Raw genomic sequence first — 14752 nt, 5'->3', positions numbered from 1 at the left:
GGAGAGGGAGAAGCGGGCTTCCCGCCGAGCAGGGAGCCTGATGCGGGGCTCGATCCCAGGACCCTGGGATCATGACCTGAGCCAAAGGTAGACGCTTAACGACTGAGCCACCCAGGTGCCCCCCAAAAATAGATATTTTAAAAGTTGGGGGCTGTTGTATAAATACGACCTTGGGGGGAAAAAAAAAGTCTTATTTCTGCTTTGGGTGTAGTAATGACTCCTCCTTTTCCATATGAGTAGCATAAGTGCTTTCAAGGGGATCCCAGGCCACAAGGAGACGCGGGGGGTCTGGGAAGCGTGCAGCCCCCTGCAGGGCCTGCCTGGCTGAGGCCAGTCTTAAGAGGAAGGGACATGTGCGGTGAGTGAGGGAGAGCCCCAGAAGGACAGGAGGGAGGAGGCTCCGGGATGGGGCCCTTCCCCCACCAGGCCTGGATGGGCCAGGCTTCCGAGCCGATGGGGAGAGCCTCTCAGCCTTCCTCCCCCCCACCCCTCCCGTGTCCTGTCTCTCCCCTGCCTGTCAGCAGCCACAGTCCTTAATAGCACTTCTATTTATTACCGCTGCTCCCGGCCCACTCTGCTCAGGAATTCCATTAGGTTTTCCAGCCTGAGGGGCTTCTCTGCAATTATGCCTCGCAATGCAGGACTCCGCACTGGCCTTGCTCCAGGCCTGGCTTCCCGCTCGCTCCTGCCCCTCTCCACTCCGGCTGCTCAACAGACCCCCCCACACACCTGCCCAGGAGCCCCTCCTCCCATGATTCAGCCGGCTCCTGTCAGCTTCCCTTAGCTGCACACCGTCCACGTCCACCCCAGCCAACCCTTGCCCCCACCAGGGACGCAGGTCCGCGAGGGCAGCTCAGTCCCACTGCGTGTGGGTGCGCATGCGCCCGTGCGTCGGCCACTTGCCCCCACCTCCTGCTAAGTCATCCCATCCCTATCTGAGATAACTAAAGTAGGTACTGAGCACCTACTGTTTACAAGGAGCTATATTTGGTCCCTTGGGGGAGTGTAGCCCATGGAACCAAGTGTGTTTACACAAGGGTAGTAGGTACTTTTTTAAAACATATGCAAAAATGTAGAAAGTTTAAAAGGTGGAGATAAACAGGTATGAAAACGAGCTCCAACATTTTCTCATGCCCCAGGGGGTCATCTTTTATCCCCCTGGAGCGCAGCACCCCCTTTAGACACTGCTGTGGGAGTGAGAGCCTCGGGAGAAAGTACCCTGTCTGGTTTCAGGCTATGACGAATGTCCAAGAGAAGAGAGATGCTGGTCCCCGCGTGTGGGCCAGTGACAACCAGCAGAGATGGCTCCAGAGCTTGGCCGAGGATGGGGGAAGAAGGGGCCAGAGGACCAGCCAAAGCTCTATGGTGAAAGGGGAGACCAGGGCTGAGTCTTGGGACACAAATCAGATGGTGAAAAGCAGCCAGGAGGGCTGGCGGGTTGGGCAGTGGCCCACAGAGAGGCCCAGAGAGAGGAACCTTTGAGTAGGAGGAGGGAGCAGGCCGTACTGTGTGAACGATGCAGGGTTTGCATAGCGGGCTGGTGCGAGGCTGGGCTGGGACACAGGCCTTGAGCCCTGACTGCCAAACCAAGGAATGGGGGCTCGATTTTGGAGGCAACCTAGAGGGGAGGCAGCTTGTGGCCCAAGCTCTGGAATCAGCCGGTCCCTGTGTTCAATCTAGCCTTGCAATTCACGACCTCTGTGACCTTCGATGAGCCGTTGACCCTTTCTAAGTGTCACTTTGCTCATCTGTGTGAAAATGTATCTGTTTCTACTGCAGTCACAAATTAACCCTGAAACAGACGTTTATTTCTCGCTCAGAGATTTATTACTACTCATCCAGCACAGGTGGGCAGGGAGACCCCACTCTGTAGTCACTCAGGTACATGCTCTGCAGTCACATTGGTCACTGCAGGAGGGAGGGGGCAGCTAGGGGGGGCAAGCACCAGCTCTTCTGTGCTTCATCCTGAGCTGCCCGGAACTGCCCAGAACTAGGGACGTGGCCCCACCTCACTGCCAGAGGGCCGGGGACTATGAGGAAGCGGCTACATATTTGGCTTGCCAACAAGGGATAGAGAAGGAGATCAGACCTTTAGTCTGTAGGACTTAGCACAGTACCTGCCACACACCCAGACGTTAACCAAGATGGTCCAGGGAGCATCCCCACCAGCAGGGCCAGAACCCCAGGGCCTTCTCACCACCACTGGTTGGGGGATTTCAGGGCCACCCTGACCCCTTGGGGTTTAGCTCAGTCCTGCTTTGCTGGAAGGCCTGTCCGAAGCATCTGCAGGGAGGCTGAGGGGTGTCTGGGTCCAGCCTGCCTCTAGTGGTCACTCCCTACCCAGGCACAGGTATCAGCATGCCTGTTCTGGACTGGGTGCCCGCTGCTACCGGGGACCATTCCACTGCTTGCCCCAGGGAGTTGGCCAGTCTGACAGTAAAGGGCTGGCTCCTCCCTAGAGGGTCCCCGCTTCTCCAGGGCTCAGTGGGGTACAAAGTGAACTACTGATGAAAAAAGGCAGCCCAGAAGCCCAGACTCCCCACCCTAAGGTCCTCTGGGTCACAGTCCAGCCTCCCCGTAGAGCTGCACCCAAACCATCCCAGACGTGGTCCTGGGCCAATTCCTAAATAAGACGGAGGAATAAATCGCTTTTTAAATTGCCCTGGTGGTTTTTTGTTGTTGTTGTTTTTAATGTCTCCCATCTCTTCTCTCCAGAATTTTGGAGGGATCCAGATCTGGTTAAGGCCCCGTCTTGGGTGCTAAGGGTCAGGCCCCAGGTTCCTAGAGTGGAGTATTTCAGCCACGTTGCCAACGTCCAGACTCTGTGAAAAATCAGGGACCCTCAAAAAGAAAGCAGGCATCGTTTGTAAAAGATTTTAAAAATTAGTCCTTTCTTCCAGTTCTCTTTCTGAGGGGAGGGTAGGCGTTGGGATTCGTGTCTGGGGTGAAGGTGGCTGGATTTGCTAGGCGTGGTGGAAAAATGTGTTCACCGAGCAAACTAGGAGGAGGGAAGGGAGCATGGGGAGAGGTGAAATCTTTTTGTCATCGAGTCTAGAGAGCATGTGATGCTCCCTTGCACTCACCATTATTGTGGTTTTGCAGATATTAGTGTGATGATCTCAATCATACCTGTCTCTCCGATTAAAATGAAGAATTCACAGGCAGGGGCCGGTCTGCTTGTGCTCACCAGTGTAACCCAGAGCCTCACACTCTGCCTGGCATCTTGGGAGGCACTGCAGAAATGTGTGCTGGTTGAATTAAAGCACGATTTAATGATAAAAGTAGCCATGAGGTGGCTCAGGGCTTTGTCTAAACTCAATCCTCAGTCAGTGCCCCTGGGCCAAAGCTCAGTTCCCCCTGAGTTTGCATAAGAAGGTGACCTCAAAAGTCCACAGTGGGGCAGCAGAGGGTGCTGATGGAAAACAGAAAGGGAAAGAGGAGGCAGTTTAACCTTTCAGTTAGCGCTCTGTGGCAGTCATTCCCAAGAAGGATGCTAATCTAATTCACAAAGCCTAGACAATGCTGGCATCCCCTCCAGATGGAAGAGTCTGCCCAGTTTCTTGCTGAATCTCAGCCTCTGCAGGAAAATCCAAGACAACAAAGGTACTTGAAAGAAGGCCTTTCTGTCTCCCAAGGACTCCATCCTCATTGTCAAGTCCTGCTGAGTAATTTCTTCTCCTTTGCCCAGCTACAGAAAACTCACAGAAGCCCGCGAAGGAAGGGTTGTATAAGATAGGGTAGGATGGGCTGAAACCACCGACAGCCCATTTGTACTGCACGACAGTTGAGATGCAAATAGATGGTTGTAATGCAAATCACAAAAAAAAAAAAAAAAAAAAATCTCAAGGCAAAGGCCCCAGGAGTCAGCCTAGGTGTGGAGCTCAATTCCCAGTTTCAAATTAAAGGCTGTGACAGCCTCGTTCCCCTGCTCCTGGCTGCTGGGCGTTCTCTTGTCTCTTCCTCGGTGTTCTGGAAAGCCACAAGAAATAAGCAGCACACTCGCCCACTTGGATTCCTTACCCACGCCCTTGGCCGCAGCACGTTCTCTGTGTGTTTTCTCCAGTTCGGTCAGCTTTTCCTCTCCTGATCAAGCCTGCAGCCCTCCCCACCCAGTCCTGCCCACAGCTGAGCTAGCCTGTCACGTTTTTCCCATCTGCATGGGGTGGCATTATTAGGATGGTTGGAAGTTTCTGTTCAGTTTTCCTAAAATCCACTCTCCTCTTTTGAGTAGATTCTCTGTGCTCTGCATCCTGCCTCTGCTGCTGCAGCAAGTGTAGATCATCCATGCTCTGGCTGCTTTACAAATGCCAGCAAAGGGCTTTGTTTTTAAATACTGTTTGGCATTGTGCGCGACCCCCCCCCCCCAGCGGACTCCAAGAGCTGAACGTTGGCAGTACCCCTCACCGGCCCTGTACCTTTCTTCTCAGGAGCTGGGAGCCTTTGATCCACTCCATTTCAGTCTCGTTTCTGATCCACAGCTTCCCAGAACGTATTTCCTGCTGTCCTTGAGAATACTTTTGCAGGGGAGCGGGGAGTGGGGCACCAGTATCCCCCAGAGAGGCCTGTACTGCCCGGTTCTGGCTATTTCTGGGGATTGGGATCATTTGAGAATGGCCTTCAGACTTCATTAATTTGCTGCCCCCCCCCCAGGCTTTTCTGAGGGCCTCTGTGGAAATTCACATAGCTGGGGGATGACATATGCGTTCACTCAACGAACATTCTTGCACACCTTACTATATGCCCACCACTGAGGAATTAGTGCTGAAGATGTGGTCCCTGGGCTCCAAGAGCTTCTGTTTCATCCCAGCGGGGAAGCTAGAGGAATAGGTACCAACAGCACTATAGGTGGAAATGAGTGTCAGGAAGTCAACCAACAGGGTGAGTGATGGGATGCCATGGCCGCGGCGGGGGTGGGGGGTGATTTTTGACTCAGCAGTTCCAGATGGACTTCTAAAACAGGTGCCCTTAGAGCTGAGGTTAAGAGGTGTCGAAGAGGTAGCCACACGGAGCTGCAGAGGGAGAACATTCTGGCAGCAGGTGCTCCCCTACAAGGGCATAGGTCCCCTGAAAGGGAACCGGCTAGGTATTGTCAAGGAGCAGAAAAGAGATGGGTCAGGGGGCAGGGGGTGAGATGGAGTGAGAGAGGGGGGGAGTTAGTGGGAGTTCGTTCGTTAGTTAGCAGCATCAGTGGGAGCCAGGCCAGGCCCTGCAGCCCCGGGAAGTCGTTTTTTCTATTACCGCAAGCCCAGTGGGGAGCCAGGGGGGGGTGACATGCTCTGAGTCACCTTTCTTAAGGAGCCCTCTGATTGCTGTGTTGAAAATGGGCTGTCGGGAGCCAAGGCTGGAAGCAGGGAAACGTAGCAAAGCTGCACGGGAGCCCCCTTCCCCTCAGCCACCTGTTCCAGCCAGCAGGTGCTTTCCAGCATCTGACTGGAGGCTCTCTTACAGTTTCACCATTTTCCTCTCAGGGTGGCAAGAAGCCAGAGAACCCCAGTCCCCTTATTATGAAACCCGAAAATTCCAATGGAGACTGCCTTCAGAATTCTGCCCAGGAGGACAGGGAGTGGCCACCTTTGGTCTTTGCGACAGAGGCTCTCCCAGGTCAGAATCGGCCCGGGATTCTGAACCCTGGCCCTAGCCTTCTGCTACCAGACCTACCCCAACTGCCCAGGGGAAGTGACAGAGAAAACCCCAAAGCCACGTTCCACCCCCATGGTGAAAAAAATGAGCACTTTGAAGCCAGACTGCCAGGGTTCGAATCCTACTGTGCTACTTTTGATCTGTGTAACGTTAGGAGACTTAATTTATCCTTTCTGGTTCAGTTTTCCTATGTGCAAAATGAACACAACAATAGGACCTACCTCACAAAGCTGTTAGGAGGATTCAGTGAGTTAACATGTGTATTTGAAACCGTGCCTGGCCCATAAAAAGCACTCTTTAAATTTTAACTGTTTTTATTATCCCAACCCTGAGAGAGACGTATATTATTGTGTTTCTTCAGAGAGGAGGCAGTCGAGGCTCAGAGAAGTTAAGGGGCTTCCCCAAGGTCACACAGCCAGTGGGTCACAGAGCTTGGCCTTGAACTCTCAATCCTGTGCTTCTTGCTTGCTCTGGGGAGCTCCGCATTCGCAGCCACGGCTCCCCCATTCTCAAAGGTTTGGTCCCACCCAGCAGGTGGGTCTCCCACCTCCAGCATGGCTGCGGGCAGGGTGAGGAGGGAGGTAAGGCAAGGTGAACGGGGACATATCTGGCAGGAGCTAATTCCTATTTCAGGCAGGAGATGACACGATTCATTTGTTTGAGGGGTATGGGGAAAAAAAAAAAACAGAATTACCCACCTCCCCAAGGAGAAAACATCACCAAATAAATAAATAAAAGAAAGCAAATGACAGGGAGAAAAAGCCATATTCCGGAACACTGGGTTTACTTATAGGGGTTGGGGGGAGGGGCAGTGGGAAGGGGAGATGTTCTCGTTCTCTTGCTAATCTGGGCCTTGTTTTTATCCATCACCCTCATTCTCCATTCCACCTGTGCTCCAGGCCTGTCAGGGAGCCCAGCTCGCAACCTTGTCTTTATTTAAATTTATTTTCCATTTGTTGTTATTCATCAGTCTGTCCAGGGCGTGGTTTCTCTAGCCCCTCTCCCCATGCAGCATGGTTGTGGCTGTGGGCCCCAGGGGGCCTCGGCCAGGCTTCCTTTCAGTCCCAAAATTGGGGGCCCACTGCCTCCCCAAGGCATCCATGACTCTGGATGGAGAGAAATCGGCATCTTTATCTTCACTCACCTGTAACTGACCATTAGCATTCCCTTTAATTACGAAAATAGAAACAAACAGTGGTATTAGTAGTACCTGGGGCTTTGACCCCAAGAGAAACCTCAGACATTTTCATATCACATTTCAGGTGTCCTGGGATCTCAACACACCATTTACAGTTATCACTACTTTGAAATTACAGCATATGTTAACGCCCCTGCTGAATCTTATTGTTTAATGCATTAAGAGGCACCTAATTCTTCTTTAGCACCCTTTTAGAATACCTGGTAACTGTATTTCAACATGATGAGTTGACTATTGTGGCCCCATGTATTCCTATTTTTTTGCAATTAAAAATGTTCTAGAAATGGGGTCCATGGGCTTCACCAGACCATCAGAGGGGTCCTTGGCACAAAAAAAGATGAACAAACCCTCCTGAATCCCTATGCTCATGAACTACCACCCTTTAGTCCAGCTCCCTCCTCGGGCTTTTGCTGTGAGGCTGACATTCTGCTGGCTGGCAGAGTTGGCATCCTGAGCCACACATCCATTGGGAGCGGGGTGAGAGCAGGAAGGCGCCATGTCACACATTCAGCGGAGGGTCCATTTTCCAGCTCTGGATGCTCCAGGCCACTGTTCAACTGGGCCCCCTATATCCAGCCACCAGCATCTACTTTGCAGTAGAGACACAGGGAACATACATCCCTGCCACCCCGGGGAGTGATCCCAGTCGCCCTAAACTCTCCCTGCCTGCTGATGGGACCCAGAGCATGAATCTCCATTTTCATATTTTCCAAAGCAATTTGAAGTAGAAACCAAACTCTAGAAGCAGTGAAGAGACGGGAAGGAGAGGGAGGGGCGGGCTGCCAGCATCCACGGAAGCAGATGTGAGTTCTTGCACTTTCTGTGGATGTATGATTATCCAGTTATCCAGACTCTTGTTTCCCTCTGTTAGGGAGATAAGTGGGTTCTAGCTGGAAATCAGCCACCTCCCACTGAATCCCCTGAGCAGTATAAAGGAAGTAGATAGAGTGCTTCCAATGTTCTGTACCTCTCACCCAGCTTGTGAGTTCATCAGTGACGCAAAGCTGAGAGGAAGTAGGGAGTGAGGGCTTTGGCCCAGGGAGCAACCAAGATGAGGCACATCCAGAAATGGAGGTCAGCACTGCCCTTCCCCCAGTCCCTATGCCCCAGGCCAAGGTGCCCATCCTGGCTGCTCCTGTTTCTCAAAGGTTCTCTAGTGATCTGACTGCATAGCCGGGTAAGAGTCTACCCAGAGCCGTGTCTACACAGCTGGTACCTGGAATCCGTGGGGCCTCGGTGAGCATCGCTCTACAACTTTGTTTGCCGGGCAGCGGGCAGGGGTCTGTTTGCAAGACCTCTGTTGTGTCGCAGCTTCGGCTCACATTTCCGGGGTTCTTCCGCCAAGGTGTAGGTTCTCCAGGAAAATATCTATTGACTTCAAAGCAAAGCCATTCTGGAAGGGAAGCCAGGGGGAGAAGGACAGCCCCGTCTGCTCTTTTTCCTATTAATTTCTCCCCAGTTGCCTTCACTGAGGCTCTTATTATGATGGTGGTGATTATTAGGATTTTTCTGTGCGTGGCTGCATCCCGTGGTGTGATTCCCCCCAGCATGCTAAGCTCCAGCTTCCCTGAAGACTAGAGGGTGTCCTCGGCGTGATTCTGACACCTCCTAATTTAGTCTCAACCGTAAATCTAATTAGCGTGCTATTTACACCAGGCCCAGTAGCCCTGGTGGGGGTGTGAAGCAGGCAGCCCCATTCCTCACCCCTCACCCTCTCCCCTCCCCAGTGCCTGCTCCCTAGCTGGGCCAAGTGCCCTCCTGCAGCTAGAGGTGGTCTTTCATCTTGGATGTGGGGCCTTGTACCCCTTCCACCTCCCTGGCAGCGGCCACTTTGCCCACCCCACCCCCGCTTAGGATGGGAAGCGGTGGGAGTCATTTTGTCCTTAGGAGTCACGCTTCCTAAATGCCGAGCCTGGTCTTGCTGAATACCCCCACAGGGATCAGAAGCAGAACTAAGGCACTTCATCCTCCATCTTCTTCGTCTCTGCGACCTCCTGGCCGCTTCATGCCCGCTATGGTGCCCCTTTTACCATGGGCACCGGTGAGCCCAGTCTCACCCTAGAGCGTGATCTCTTCCTCCCACACTCCCCCACCTGCCCCCTTTACCACCCCCGTCACACCCCTGACAGCCATAGATGGTGTGTCTTGTTTATCCCCCTGTCTCAAAGAGTAGGGGTAAGCACAACCCAGCTGGGAGTGGTCCCTGCGTGTCTCACCCCATCATTATGCCCACGGGCAATGAAACATCATAATTAACAAGTATCAGGGACGGCAGAGCCCCACTGGGCAGCGGTGGTGAGGGTGGGCACGGAGCCTCCTCCCCAGAGCCAGCGCCGAGCGCTGCTTGCCTGAGCTTCTGCAGACTCTGTCCCCTGGAAGGGGGGAATGGTGCAGGGGTGGGTGCGGCGGGGGCAGGAGGCGTTTCATGGCAAGGCAGCGTTTCATGACTGTGTTGTCACTCTACCCAGGAAGGCACAGGGCAGACAGCACTCCCTCCTCCCTCTCCAAATCTTTGTTTCTCCATCTGTTACCCATCTGAGTTGAAAAGGAATTGAGTGAGAATAAATTCTGAAAATCAAGGTTGTCATACGTTTATATCCCCGGTTAAAAGGTGCAGGTTTTCCTCTTCTTGATCCTTGACACGTGCCCTGAGTCCAGTGTCAACGGGCAGGTGATATCTCTGCTTCTCTCACAGGGGCAAAACTAGCCTCCGATGAAATCTTCCACTAGGGTCAGAGCAGTGCCAAAGCCACACCAGGCGGCGAAGTGCAGGGTAGGGGGCACCCGCGCATAAGAGATGTCCTAGAGGGACTCTTGCATCGAGCGAGGGTAGGAATCAATTCATTAGTTTATGTAGTTGACAAATACTTGTTGAGCACCTGCTGCATGCTAGATGCTCACAAGTGAACACAGCAGCCAAAGTCCCGCCCCCGGGCAGCATCCCTTCGGGGGGCGGGGAAGAAACCCGTACATCTATGGCAGACTGCAACCAGAGCCATGGAGGAAAATAAAGCAGGGTAAGGGGTTCAGGGCAGTCCGGGGAGGCGGAGGGGTCGGAGGAGACCTCTCTGATGAGGTGACATTTAGGAGAGACCTCAGTGAAGAGGGGGCAGGCCACATGGACACTTGGAGGAAGAGCATTTCAGGCAGTGGGCATGGCAGGCACATGGCTATAGGCAGGAGTGCACCTGCGCATGGTGCAGGAGGCATGAGGAGCGGGGAGGAGCGGGGAGGCCCGGGACTAGAGGAGGAGGTCAGGTACGCAGCTAGACCATTAGGGCTTGGCTTGCACAAAGCCCGAGGGAGGCGGGAAGCCACCTAAGGGTAGTGAGGGCCTTAGAGATTGAAGTATCGTAAGGACAGTTCTTGAAAGCGACCCAAGTGTTCATCCACTGCTGAGTGCATAAACAAAGTGTGGTGGCTCCACAGCGGAACATTACTCGGCCATGATGGTAACGCGGCCCTGACACGCGCTGCCATGTGGATGAACCTAGAAAACCTTATGCTAGGTCAAGAAGCCAAATACAAAGGGCACATAGTGTAAGATGCCATCTGTATGAAAATTCCGAAACAGGCAAATCCATAGTAGAAACAGAACGCAGACTCGTGGCTGCAGGGGCTGCAGGGAAGGGAATGCGGTGTGATTGCTCACGGGTACAACGTTGGCTTTTAGAATGATGGAAATGTAGAACAGTATAGAAGTGGCAGTTGCACGACATTGTGGATATCCTGAAAACCACTGAATTGTACACTTTAAAAATGTTAAAATGGTGAATTTTATCTCAAAGGAAAATTATTTTAAAGGATGCTCTGGCTGGTGGGTAAATAGACCACCCAGGGCAGGGCCATCACTAGGAAGTAAGGACAGTAATTGGAGGTGCTGTTGGGGAGTGAGAAGGGGTCACCTCCTGGACCCGTTTTGAAGGGAGAGTCAAGGATTTGCTGGTGTGTGTGTGTGTGTGTGTGTGTGTGTGTGTGTGTGTGTTGAGGGGTGTGTATTACAATGACTGGACAAGGTGCTTGACCTGAGCGCTTAGAAACATGGAGTCCTTCCTTCCTGAGATGGTGAAATCTGTAGTTTAGCTTTCAACATGTTACATTTGATGTGCTTGTTAGTCATCTATGTGGAAACATCAAGAAGGCAGAGGGGGTATGCTGATAAATATCCAACAAGCGGCTCTAGGTTGGGGGCCCCTCATTTGTAGCCGTCAGTGGTCTCTCTGGGGTAAACCCTCCTATCACACAGACCTCAAGCCGCCAGCATGACCGCAGCCGGCTCACCTAGATCCTGGAAACTTAGCCCTTGGCTCTCCAGAGCCCACCATGTGGGCCCCGGCTGGAGATAGAAATATAAGTGTCACCAGCACCTGGACTGTATTTAGAGTCACAGGTCCAGCTGGGCTCACTGAGGCAAGGGTGTGGGTGTAGAGAGAGGGGGGCTGGGGCACCCCAGTGTTCACGTTACGGGAGATGGGGATGAGCCAGCAAAGGTGACTGAGAAGGAGAGGCTCCTCAGGAAGGAGGAGGACCTAGAGGGAGCACGGCAGGACTGGAGCGTGCTGGGGGGGCTGGGGGGGGGGCAGGCACTGTGCAGGAAGAGGGGCAGGGCTCAGGAGAGGGAGGAGGCAGCCAGCCCTAACATGCAGCAATATTTGCCGATTAGCATACGGATCTGTTTACTTTTCTTTTTTCAGCATAATGACTCCTAATTGCCCTCATTAGGGAATGTCCAAATCCAAATCCGCTAACGTTTACAGAGGAGGCCAACCAGGCTGGGTTTTTTGTTTTTTGGTTTTGTTTTGTTTTCTTTTCTTTTCTTTTTGAATCCACTTGACTCTCCGCTCCCCCGCCTTCAAAGCCCTTCCCCGGCGCACTGAAAGGCTCGCCTCTTAGAGGGATATGGGACTGCCCCTCCAGCTCGGCGCACTGGTGCCGATGTTAACTGGTCCTCTAGGGACAGGGCCGCTTAAATAAGCAGACGGCTTCGGGGAAGTGAGAATCAGGTGATCTCAGAGGCATTATAGGAAGCGAAAGCAGCCAGTCTATATTCTGTGTGATTCTTTGACATTCTCAAAAAGACAAAACTATAGTGACAGAGACCCCATCAGTGGTTGCCAAGGGTTAGGGGTAGGAGAGGGGTTGACTCTAAAGGTAAGCACAAGGGAGTTTGGGGGATGGTGGAACCGTTGTGTGCTGGTTGTGACGGGGTAACACAAATTTATACATGTGTTAAAATTCGTAAAACTGAATACCCCAAAATGTCAATTTCACTGCAGGTTAATTATAAAAATTGTAAGTTATTGACAACCTCTCCCCCACACACACACACCCCCCCCAAAAAGATGAAGTGAAAGGTAGCAGCATAAATATCACCACTGGTGAGCTTTTGGGCTCAGCACCATCCTTCTCTCCATTGTCATTTAATTCAGCAAGTATGTAATGCGCACCCGCTATAAAGCCAGAAAGGTAGACTGGAGGGCCTTGAATGCCAAGATGAGTTTGAACCCAATTCAGCGGACAAGCGGGAGCCATCGATGATTCTTGAGCATGAGTGGTGTCCTCAGAGCTGTACTTTAAGTTGATTAATCTGGACACCGGGAGAGTAAGGACAGTGACAGAGGATGATGCCAGATGGCAGGAAGGGCAGGGACTGGAGGCGGGCTCTGTGGGGTTGGAACGCAGCCAGGGTTTGGAATCCCAGGGACGGGAATGGCAGAAACCCAGAAGGGCAGGCTAGGAGGCAGAAAGAAGGTGGGAGCTGTCATCACCTGCCGGCTGGGCAGTGGCCAGGCCCTCCTGGTGTCCCTCTTCACCTCAGCTCAGTTCCTCATCTGAACACCCTCCACCCACTCTTGCCCACTCTCTCCGTTTCTGTTTCTGTTTTTCTTTGAGTCTGATTATCCTCTCTTGCCCCCCTTCCCAGCCTTCCTCCTGCCTCTGTCTCTGGCTTCTGGTTTTTCCTCACACCCACACATTCACAGATAAACACACGCGTAGCCCATTCATTCGGGCATGCATCCCCTTGTCCATTCATCCGTAGCTGTTGTGTGCCCCATGTGAGCGCCTTGCAAGGTGTGGAATGGGTCAGGTAGGAGGGGCTCCTTGCAGGCCTGGGCAGCTGTGCCCGGTTTAGACTTCTGGAATGCCGCAGTGGCTGCTGAGTGACATGCAGGGCTGTCCCCAGGCATGATCACCCATCTGCCTGAAGCCCAGCACCCTGTCCCAGCCCAGCGCCCATCCCTTAGGGCATTTGTGATGTTTTTGTCCTGGGAAGGGGATGCAGAGCTGGGCAGACCTCCCTGGCCGAGGGCTCGGATGGGGAAGGAGATGAAATCACTCCCAGATCCCCAGGCCCAGGAAACCTGCCCTCCGGGCCTCCTGAGGCAAAGGGAGCCCTCAGTTTGAAAGGCAGCCCAGAGAGGGCAGTTGGCCTGAGGTCACAGAGCGTGTCAGTTCCAGGGCTCCCGGGACCCCCTCCCCCGCCTCCGCCCCCTCAGCCCCTCCCTGCCACCCGGAGGCCTGGGGAGGTGGACCGGCAGTCGGAGAGGCAGAGGAATACAAAGCGGTGTGATTAGCGGCAGTCAGTGTGCCCTCCCGATTTCCATAAGGCATTTAGATGTCTCTGCCTTGCCACACATTTCTCTCTCTGTGGGAACACGGAAATAGTCTTAGCATGGTAAATAGACAGAGCCAGGCAGCTGCTGAGTGCAAAGTGCAAAGCCCAGCTCCGCACCAACCCCTCCCTGCTCCTCCTCCTGAGGCCCCTTGAGGGCTGGATGCCCCCTCCCCCAGCCGGCCAGGCTCATCCTCCTGCAGCGGTCCTGCCCCTCAGGCTACAGGATCCTTGCCAGCAGAGGCCCCAGAGGGAGGAGAGGGACAATTTTGGGCTTGAGGCAGACCGGGATGCACAACCTTTTTTTCCCCTGCATTTTGGATTCTCCTTCCTGCACCTCTAAGAATACCAACATCCCACTTTGGCCCCTTGCCCCAACCCCAGCCAAAACTCCAGTGCAGGGTTTGCTGGTGGAGTGAGGGAAGGAAGGAGTTGTTGGCAGGTATGGCGGTGAGGTCCAAGTTGGCAGGTTCTGATCAGAATAGTAGACCTTAAAGTTAAGAATGTGGCCACCTGTGCTGGGAGGCGAGCCCGGGTTGCCGGCAGGACCACACAAGGAAGGCATTGTTGAGCTTTCCACTTGGGGCATGTGCCTTTCAAACAGGGTCCCTTGCAGGAGAGAGGGAAGGAAGGAGGAGAGGGTGCATGGCCTGGGGGGGATCCTTGAGATCTGGGGGGTGGGGGATGAAACATGTCAACCTGGAATGAAGAGCTCGGAGCCCCAGCCTCATAAATCCTACGCAGCCCCCAGTCGTGTGCACATGAATTTCCGTGTGGCCTGAGAAGGTCCCCAAAATCTCCCGGGCCTTCCCCGTAAAGCTTGCCCTTTGACCATGCCCACAAGCACTATTAAGGTGAGTCTCGGCCTCCTGGCCAATCCCCCTAAAGCCACTTCATTTCTCTAAGTAACCCCTGGCTCTGATGCCTAGAGGTCCAGGGGCAGCCCAAAGATTTGGATCCCACCAGAAATGGCTATTTACTTGGGGCACAGAAGTGAGGCCAGCGTGGCTGGTTCCAACTCTGGGAGCTCTGCTGTATTCAGTGGACATAGGTGGTCCCCATGACCCCTCCAAGATGGGACCCTCAGAGAGCAAAGGTCACCAGGGCTGAGCAAGAGCCCTTGGTCAGTCGTGTGACCATCTTCACTGGCAGAGGACCAGCTCCTGTGTGTGAGCCGCATGAGGACTTTGAGCCTCCAAGGTGGTGCCGCCTTGGGGGAGCACCTGTCGGACACTGGGGCTGGTGTGTCAAATGCTCAGGGCCTTGTTTTCCATTCCGAGTGCATGACTGCCAGCCACACC

The 14752-nt window shown here is 53.5% G+C and overlaps 1 protein-coding gene across 1 annotated transcript in view; it reads left to right on the top strand.

Annotated features, from left to right (window-relative positions):
• Positions 1 to 14752, top strand: part of CDH23 (cadherin related 23) — a 407397-nt gene that overhangs the window by 225341 nt on the left and 167304 nt on the right. The window lies entirely within an intron of this gene.

This window comes from Callorhinus ursinus, unplaced genomic scaffold (genome assembly GCF_003265705.2).
Source record: "Callorhinus ursinus isolate GAN/ISIS: 27379988/994484 unplaced genomic scaffold, GSC_fseal_2.0 scaffold31, whole genome shotgun sequence".
NCBI lineage: Eukaryota > Metazoa > Chordata > Mammalia > Carnivora > Otariidae > Callorhinus > Callorhinus ursinus.
The sequence above is the reverse complement of the archived record's forward strand: the minus strand, read 5'-3'. Positions and strand labels throughout refer to the sequence as shown.